Source organism: Hemibagrus wyckioides, linkage group LG07, assembly GCF_019097595.1.
Source record: "Hemibagrus wyckioides isolate EC202008001 linkage group LG07, SWU_Hwy_1.0, whole genome shotgun sequence".
NCBI lineage: Eukaryota > Metazoa > Chordata > Actinopteri > Siluriformes > Bagridae > Hemibagrus > Hemibagrus wyckioides.
The window spans coordinates 24,651,563-24,659,756 of record NC_080716.1 but is presented as its reverse complement, the minus strand read 5'-3'; the positions used below and the strand labels follow the sequence as shown (position 1 = coordinate 24,659,756).

The 8,194-nt window shown below is 37.9% G+C and overlaps 1 pseudogene; it reads right to left on the bottom strand.

Moving 5' to 3' along the window:
* Window positions 1-539: 539 nt before the first annotated feature.
* The window catches only part of LOC131356276 (basement membrane-specific heparan sulfate proteoglycan core protein-like), a 40,272-nt pseudogene continuing 32,617 nt past the window's right edge, over window positions 540-8,194 (bottom strand).

Sequence of the window (8,194 nt, the reverse complement as noted above, 5' to 3'; positions counted from 1 at the left end):
AATAATTACGATGAATCAAATTCTATAATTATAAACTAATGATGAACCTCCTCACCTGACCTCACTAATGCTCTTGTAGCTGAATGAACACAAATCCCCACAGCCATTCTATAAAATCTAGTGGAAAGCCTTCTCAGAAGAGTGGAGACAATTATAACAGGGAACGGGATGTTCAACAAGTACGGGTTGGTGTGATGGTCAGATGTCCACAAAATTTTGTGTCATACAATACATTTAGCAATATACTGTATGTCAGTGATATCTTACAAAATGTTAAATTTAGAAAATAAATCTAAAAAATATTTTATCCAGTTATATGAAGACATATGAAACTATGGACAGCAAAGATTAATTAATCGAGTAAAATAAAATTATGTGGTTTTGATATCTAAGTCATTTTACTTTACACTGCATTAATATAAGTTAATAAGTTGTTACCACATGAGGAGGCGTGTAACCTTCAGAAACAAATGGCTGGTAGTAAATATTCAAAAGAGAGAAATTATTTCACTATCACAAAATTTTATTTATTTATTTTTTCACTCCTCTATAACAGCATTCTGGGTGTTGTCTTCATCTGTCTCAACTGTCAAATAAAGGGAAAAAAAAGTATTTATAGACAAATTGTTTTTCATGAACATATCTAGAAAAAATGGCTACAAATGCCTGTGTTAAAAAATAATAAGAATTAATTACATAAAACTCCAAATTTGTAATGGCTTCCTACAACCACATTAATATCCTGTCAACTGAATCATACAGAAATAATGTATTTATATACTCACATATTCAAGTGTACATAATCATTATTCCTTAGCATCTGTACTTTAATTATGTAATCATGACTGTAACTGCATTATAGTGCTTTAATAAATGAACTAAAGTGTATATTGTGGAAATGTTCAGGTAAAAATGGTAATACAGATTTAAATCAGTGTGTTTATTCTGTGAAAGGAACAAATGGACTGGAAATGTTTTTAACCTCGAGCTCTGAAACATTTCACTGCCACAACGATGGTCAGCAGCAGATACACAGAAACCGTCACTAGACTACTGATCAGTCTGAGCACTGAACTTGAAGCTTCTGCTGATGACGAGTAAAATATTAATTATATTATTGAAAGTGTAGTTCAAGGTAAATAAATTCAAGATTCAGATGAAGACATATAACATACTGTACCTGCAAAAATACCACAGAGCTGCTGAAATCCTGAATCTGACTGTAATTTAAATCAAATGTTTATTTCAATGTGATTCTAATGTATTGACATTTCTTATTATATACACACATGGACAAAATTGTTGGTACAGAAAGTAAAACCCACAATGGTCACTGAAATAACTTAAAACTGACAAAAGTAAAGTTAAAATGTATTGAAAATTGACTAATGAAAATCAGACATTGCTTTTGAATTGTTGTTCAAATGAAGCATTAAAAAACAAACTAATGAAAGTAGCCTGGACAAAAATAAAGGTACTCTTAATATGATATTCTGTTGCACAGTCTTTTGAAGCCATCACTGCAATCAAGTGATTAACTCTCAATGAGATTTCTGCACCTATCCTTGTGAGCAAACTGCTCCAGCTGTCTCAGGTTTGAAGGGTGCCTTCTCCAGACTGCATGTTTCAGCTGATTCCACAGATGTTTTAGGATTTACATCAGGGCTCATAGAAGGACACTTCAGAATAGTCCAATGTTGAGTTCTTAGGTGCTTTTAGCTGAGTGTTTTGGATCATTATCCTGTTGGAGGAAACCAAGCTTTCTGACACTGGGCAGCACATTTCGCTCCAGAATGCCTTGATAGACTTTAGATTTCATTGTACCCTGCACAGATACAAAGACACCCTCTGCCTGATGCAGCAAACCAACCCCAGAACGTAACCAAGCCTTCTCCATGTTTCACAGTAGGTACAGTGTTCTTTTCTTTGTATGCTTCATTTTTACATCTGTGACATAGAGCTGATGTGACTCAAAAGGTAGTGCAATAAAATATTAAGTTAAGTGTACTATCTGTTTTGACATTAGATTATTATTTGTATTATTATTATTATTATTATTATTATTATTATTATTATTATTATTATTATTATTATGTTAAACCACAATTCAAAAGCAGTCTGATTTTCATTAATTTGTAATTATTACTTTTATATATATATATATACTTTATATATATATATATAAATATATATATATATATATATATATATATATAAATATATATATATATATATATATATATATATATATATATATATATTTATATATATATATATATTTATATATATATATATATATATAGGTGTTCTGGAATAGTTCTTGCAAGAACAGTATTGTCAAGTGCATTTGCAAAAACCATCAAGCACCATGATGAAAATGGCTCACATGAAGTCTATCCCAGGAAAGCAAGACCAGAACTTACCTCTGCTGCAGAGGAGAAGTTCATTTAGAGTTACCAGCCTCAGAAATCACCAATTAACAGCACCTCAGATTAGAGCCGTTATGAAGGCTTTACAGAGCATCAGTAGCAGACATATCTCAATATCAACTGTTCACACAAGATTATTGTGTATTTTGGCCGCCTTCAGCATTGAAAGCATATAGAAAGAAATAAACAATAGGAAGGACCTTGGGAAGATGTGTCCAAACTTTTGATATATATATATATATATATATATATATATATATATATATATATATGTGATGTGTGTGTGTGTGTGTGTGTATACAGACACACAATAACATTATGACCACTGACAGGTAAAGTGAATAACACTGATTATCTCCTCATCATTGCACCTGTTAGTGGCTGGGATATATTAGGCAGCAAGTGAATATTTTGTCCTTAAAGTTGCTGTGGAAAAATGGACAAGCATAAGGATTTGATCGAGCTTGATGAAGGGCCAAGTTGTGATGGCTAGATGACTGGATCAGAGCATTTCCAAAACTGCAGCTCTTGTGGGGTGTTCCCGGTCTGCAGTGGTCAGTATCTATTAAAAGTAGTCCAAGGAAGGAACAGTGGTGAACCAGCAACAGGGTCATGGGCGGCCAAGGCTCACTGATCCTGAGGAGCAAAGGCTGGCCCAGGTGGCCCTGTTGCTCAAATTGCTAACGAGGTTAATGCTGGTTCTGATAAAAAGGTGTCAGAATACAGTGCATCACTCTTTGGCGTATGGGCTGCATAGCTGCAGACCAGTCAGTGTGCCCATGCTGACCACAGTGCACCACCAAATGCACCAACAATGGGCATTTGAGCATCAGAACTGAACCACAAAGCAATAGTAGGTGGTCTGTTCTGATGAATCACATTTTCTTTTACATCATGTGGATGGCTGGATGCGTGTGTCGCTTACCTGGGGAACACATAGCACCAGGTTGCACTGAGACGAAGGCAAGCCGGTAGAGGTAAAGTCATGTTCTATTTGGAAACCTTGGGTCCTGTCATCCATGTGGATGTTACTTTGACACGTACCACCTACCTAAGCATTGTTGCAGACCATGTACACCCTTTCATGGAAACAGCATTCCCTGATGGATGTGGCCTCATTCAGCAGGATAATGCGCCGTGCCATAAAGCAAAAATGGTTCAGGAATGGTTTGATGAGCACAACAACGAGTTTGAGATGTTAACTTGGCCTCCAAATTCCAAAGATCATAATTAAACCTGTGGGATGTGCTGGACTATCTAGTCTGATCCATTGAGGCCCCACCTCGTATCTTACACAACTTAAAGGATCTGCTGCTAACATCTTGGTGCCAGATACTGCATCTGCTTTCTTTATTAATGTTGAGTTTCATCACACCACCACATCACTTTTAATTTTACTATAATCCCATTTGGTTTTATGACTTAACAAATAAACTGAATAAATATTTCTCACCTCTGACTGAAACCCAGCTTTTCTGTGACTTTCCTTGCTCTGGGTGTTTACAGTGGTAGAAACCTTCATCTGACTTTGAGACACTACTGATGGTCATCTGTCCTGTAGTCTGGGACTGGAGGATGGAATCATGTTTATAGAAATCAACACCAGAGCCTGAGATCATTTTGTTGCGAGATAAACATCCTAAAGTCAGAGGATGTGCCTCAGTCACAGGATGGACAGGACTGTCCAGGATCACAGCACCATCTGTAGGAAAGAGAAAGAAGACACTGAAAATAGAAAGTGTGTAAAATACAGTAATGATTTTAACACAGAGAGCTCTATCAGTGGTAAATATCAGAAAGGGTGTAGCACAATGATCATGTCTTTACACTGATTCAATAGAGTTGATTCAGTAAAGTGTTATCTCTAGTCCTGTATATTGTAAATCTGTTACAGAACATTGAAGACTCACAGTGCACTGTGATGTTGACAGGATTACTGCGTCCTCCAGATTCAGACTGACACCAGTAAACTCCAGTGTGTGATGTAGAGAGGGAGCTGATGTTACATGTAGATCCTGAAACTGATGAACATTCAAACAGTTCCTCACTGTATCTGTATCCTTTCCCAGTCCATCCAGTAGAGTCACTCTGGTCCTCACAGCTCAGTGAGAGAGAGTCAGCAGTAAAGTGTTGAGTTCTGCTCAGACTGATGATCAGAGACACTGGAGGAGATTCACCTGAAATAAACATATAAATAAAATTTCATTATGAAATTATGCAGCACAGTTAGTTACAGCTGTAACTATAAATAGATTCATATTAAAGTGCTTGTTCTAATATGTTATTGTGTCTATAATAACAGCTCATACACAGGGACTTGTGAAGCAGATGCTCCAAATACTCTTCTCCTTCTTTCGGCTTTTCCTTCAGGAGTCGCCACAGCGAATCATCTCTCTCCACCTATCCCTATCTTCTGCATCCTCAACACTTGCACCCACTAGCTTCATATCCTCATTTATTACATCCAAATACCTCCTCTTTGGCCTTCCTCTTTGCCTCCTGCCTGGCTCCATGTCCAACCTTCTCCTACCAATATACTCACTCCCCCTCCTCTGGACATGTCCAAACCATCTTAATCTGGCCTCCCTAACTTTGTCCCCAAAACGTCCAACATGAGCTGTCCCTCTGATGTACTCGTTCCTAATCCTGTCCAACCTTGTCACTCTCAAAGAGAACATCTTCAGCTCTGCTACCTCTAGTTCTGACTCAAGTGACACTGTCTCTAAACCATACACCTTTTTCCACCCATTTCAACCTGCCTGCACTCGCTTCTTTACCGCTTTCCCATACTCTCCATTACTCTGGACCGTTAAACCCCAAGTACTTAAACTCCTGTACTTTCTTCACCTCTTCACCCTGTAATCTTACTGTTCCACTTCCCTCCCTTTCATTCACACACATGTACTCAGTCTAATATACGACTGACTTTCATTCCTTTTCTCTCCAGAGCAAACCTCCACCTCTCCAGGGTTTCCTCCATCTGCTCCCTGCTCTCACTACAGATCACAATGTCATCTGCAAAAATCATTGTCCATGGAGACTCCTGTCTGACCTCCTCTGACAACTGGTCCATCACCATAGCAAACAAGAAGGGGCTAAGCACCGATCCCTGATGCAATCCCACCTCCACTTTGAACTCCTCTGTCTGACCTACAGCACACCTCACCACTGTCCTGCTCCTCTCATACATGTCCTGCACCACTCTGACATACTTCTCTGCTACTCCTGACTTCCTCACACAGTACCACAGCACTTCTTGAACCAACAGTAGCCCAATTTCCACCGGCGCCCTGTAGGTCAATGGTACCGATGGTGGTCGTTGTTAACCCGGGCCTCGACAGATCCGGTATGAAATTCAGAGTACTGACGATTCGCATGATTAAATTTGGAATATTTTACGCCGGATGCCCTTCCTGACACAACCCTCTCTATTTATCTGGGCTAGGGACTGGCACAGAAGTCACTGTGACCCCCATGGCTAGATTATGCTCCAAATAATGTAAGACCAATAATAACTGGTCAACTAGATTCTAAAAAATATATCATGCAAAATATTAGATGGTTTGCATAAAGATATATAAAAAGCATATCAAGAGTGATCAATTTGTGCAGTATTAACATTATGAAATTGAACAAGTATGTTAGCACTGATAGAAAGTAATGTGGTTAGTTATTAGTATGGAAATATCGTTTGATAAAGCAGTAGATTATAGTACCAATTTCATACTTACTAATTTCATTTAACAAATCAAACCAATCATGATTTGTTTTTGTATAATTCCTCGTCACACCAAAACATATGAATTGAATTGCAAGCACATGACATGATTTTTTAATAATGAGTGTGACTTACATCAAACACAGCACACATTCAGACTGTGGTGCACCTATGCAATGTGGTTTGTGGTAACTGCCCTTATTAAAGTTATTTACTCTGATTAAACTCAACAATGTTTTATTTCCTCACCAGTGATCCACAGTGGCTGTAGTTTGCTGTAAGGTGTGTGAAAGACTCCTCTCTCTGCTCTGCACACATAAACTCCTGTGTGATTCAAAGTAACAGGACTGAGAGTGTAGGAGCCTCCAGATCCTCTGCTGCTGTCTGAGAGGAGCGTTTGTACCTGATGGAACCCTGACTGTCTCTGTAGAGAACATATGAGTACCAGCTGAATGTCCAGCCTGTAGAGGAGTGTTTAACCTCACAGCTTAGAGTCACTGAATCTCCTTCAGTCAGCCAGCTCGATGGAGACACACTCACTACTGCCTCTGCTACATCTGATGGACAACAAACGTGAAAAAAAATCATACAGAGTGTACAAATAATTAATGACAAGATAACACAAACTCACTTGATACAGTGAGAGTAACAGCATTACTGATGTCTGAGGTCTGAGTGTCACTGCTTCTCCTCCCTCTGCAGGTGTAGTTACCACTGTCTTCATTTCTGTCTGAGCTGAGGCTGAAATCCTGTATTTTGTGTTCTCAGTAGAATACATTATAATTTTTATACCAGCTGTATGTCCACTCAGTGTCTCCTCCTCCCTGTATTTCACACCTGAGAGTTACAGTCTCTCCTCTGAACACATGTTTGTCAGGCTTTATGGTCACCACAGCTTTAGGACTCTCTGTAGAAACATAATCTTATTATTAACACCACAATATAAACACTGCAATAAATACAGTTCTGATTCTACTGTCATTAGTCTGTGATTAGTCAAATAATTAGTGATGGCATAGTGTATATGTAATAATAGTTATATACTTGTATACAGGTATAAAGGTCTTGAGCACCCTGTTGTACAAATTTTGTCACAGATGTTTATTTTGACTTTTGCATTATGAAGACACAGCAAGAACATTTTAGATTTCCAAACATTAGCCAAAAGATTTGATAGAAGAAAGCATCATATTATGTAATAGATCATTTTCCAGACTACTAGAATTAAGCCTCTTAGGGTTTTAAGTAGAAACATTTTATTTCACAAGGCATGTTTACATGATTTCTTTGGATTTGCCTTGGATTTGGATTTGCACAGGTTGTATATATTTTTTAAACACTGCAAACTTTGTTACTCACCAGTTACATTTACCCAGAGTGCATCACTGTAGTGTGTGTAGTAGACTGGGTTTCCTCTTCCAGCTCTGCACCTGTACTGACCTCCATCAGAAACTGTAACTGAAATGATGATGTAGAACTTTGTCTCAGTCTCAGTCCAACGGCTCTGTGTGAGTTTGATCCAGTAAAACTTCCATCCAGCAGACTGTAGCTTCAGTGTACAGGACAGAGTCACTGAGTTTCCTGTCAGTACATCTCCTTCATGGTTTGATGTGAGTTTAGGTTTAGGTTTTTCTGTAGCTGGAGGTGAAACACACAGTGTTTATCTCACTAATCAATACTACACTACTACAGACAGAGACATGCTGTTACTAATACACTGTAAAAACACTCCCCATAAATAAATATTCCATTAAATTAAATATTCCATTAGATTTCATCTATTTTAATAGAAAACTTGAAAAACAGAAATTGTGGCAGACATGTGAAAGAAAGTCAAAGACCAAACTTATTCGTACAGACATTTTCATGAGTGTATTCATTATTATGAATTTTAGAAATTAAGTGTGCATTCTTGATGTGCAGCTCCTGTAGAGATGTGAAACTAAAGTATTGGCGGGAGGAAAACACACACACACACACACACACATACAGGGGGCAGTTACACCAAATGCATCAAATCAAACACACCCTTCTCTGACCATCTGAT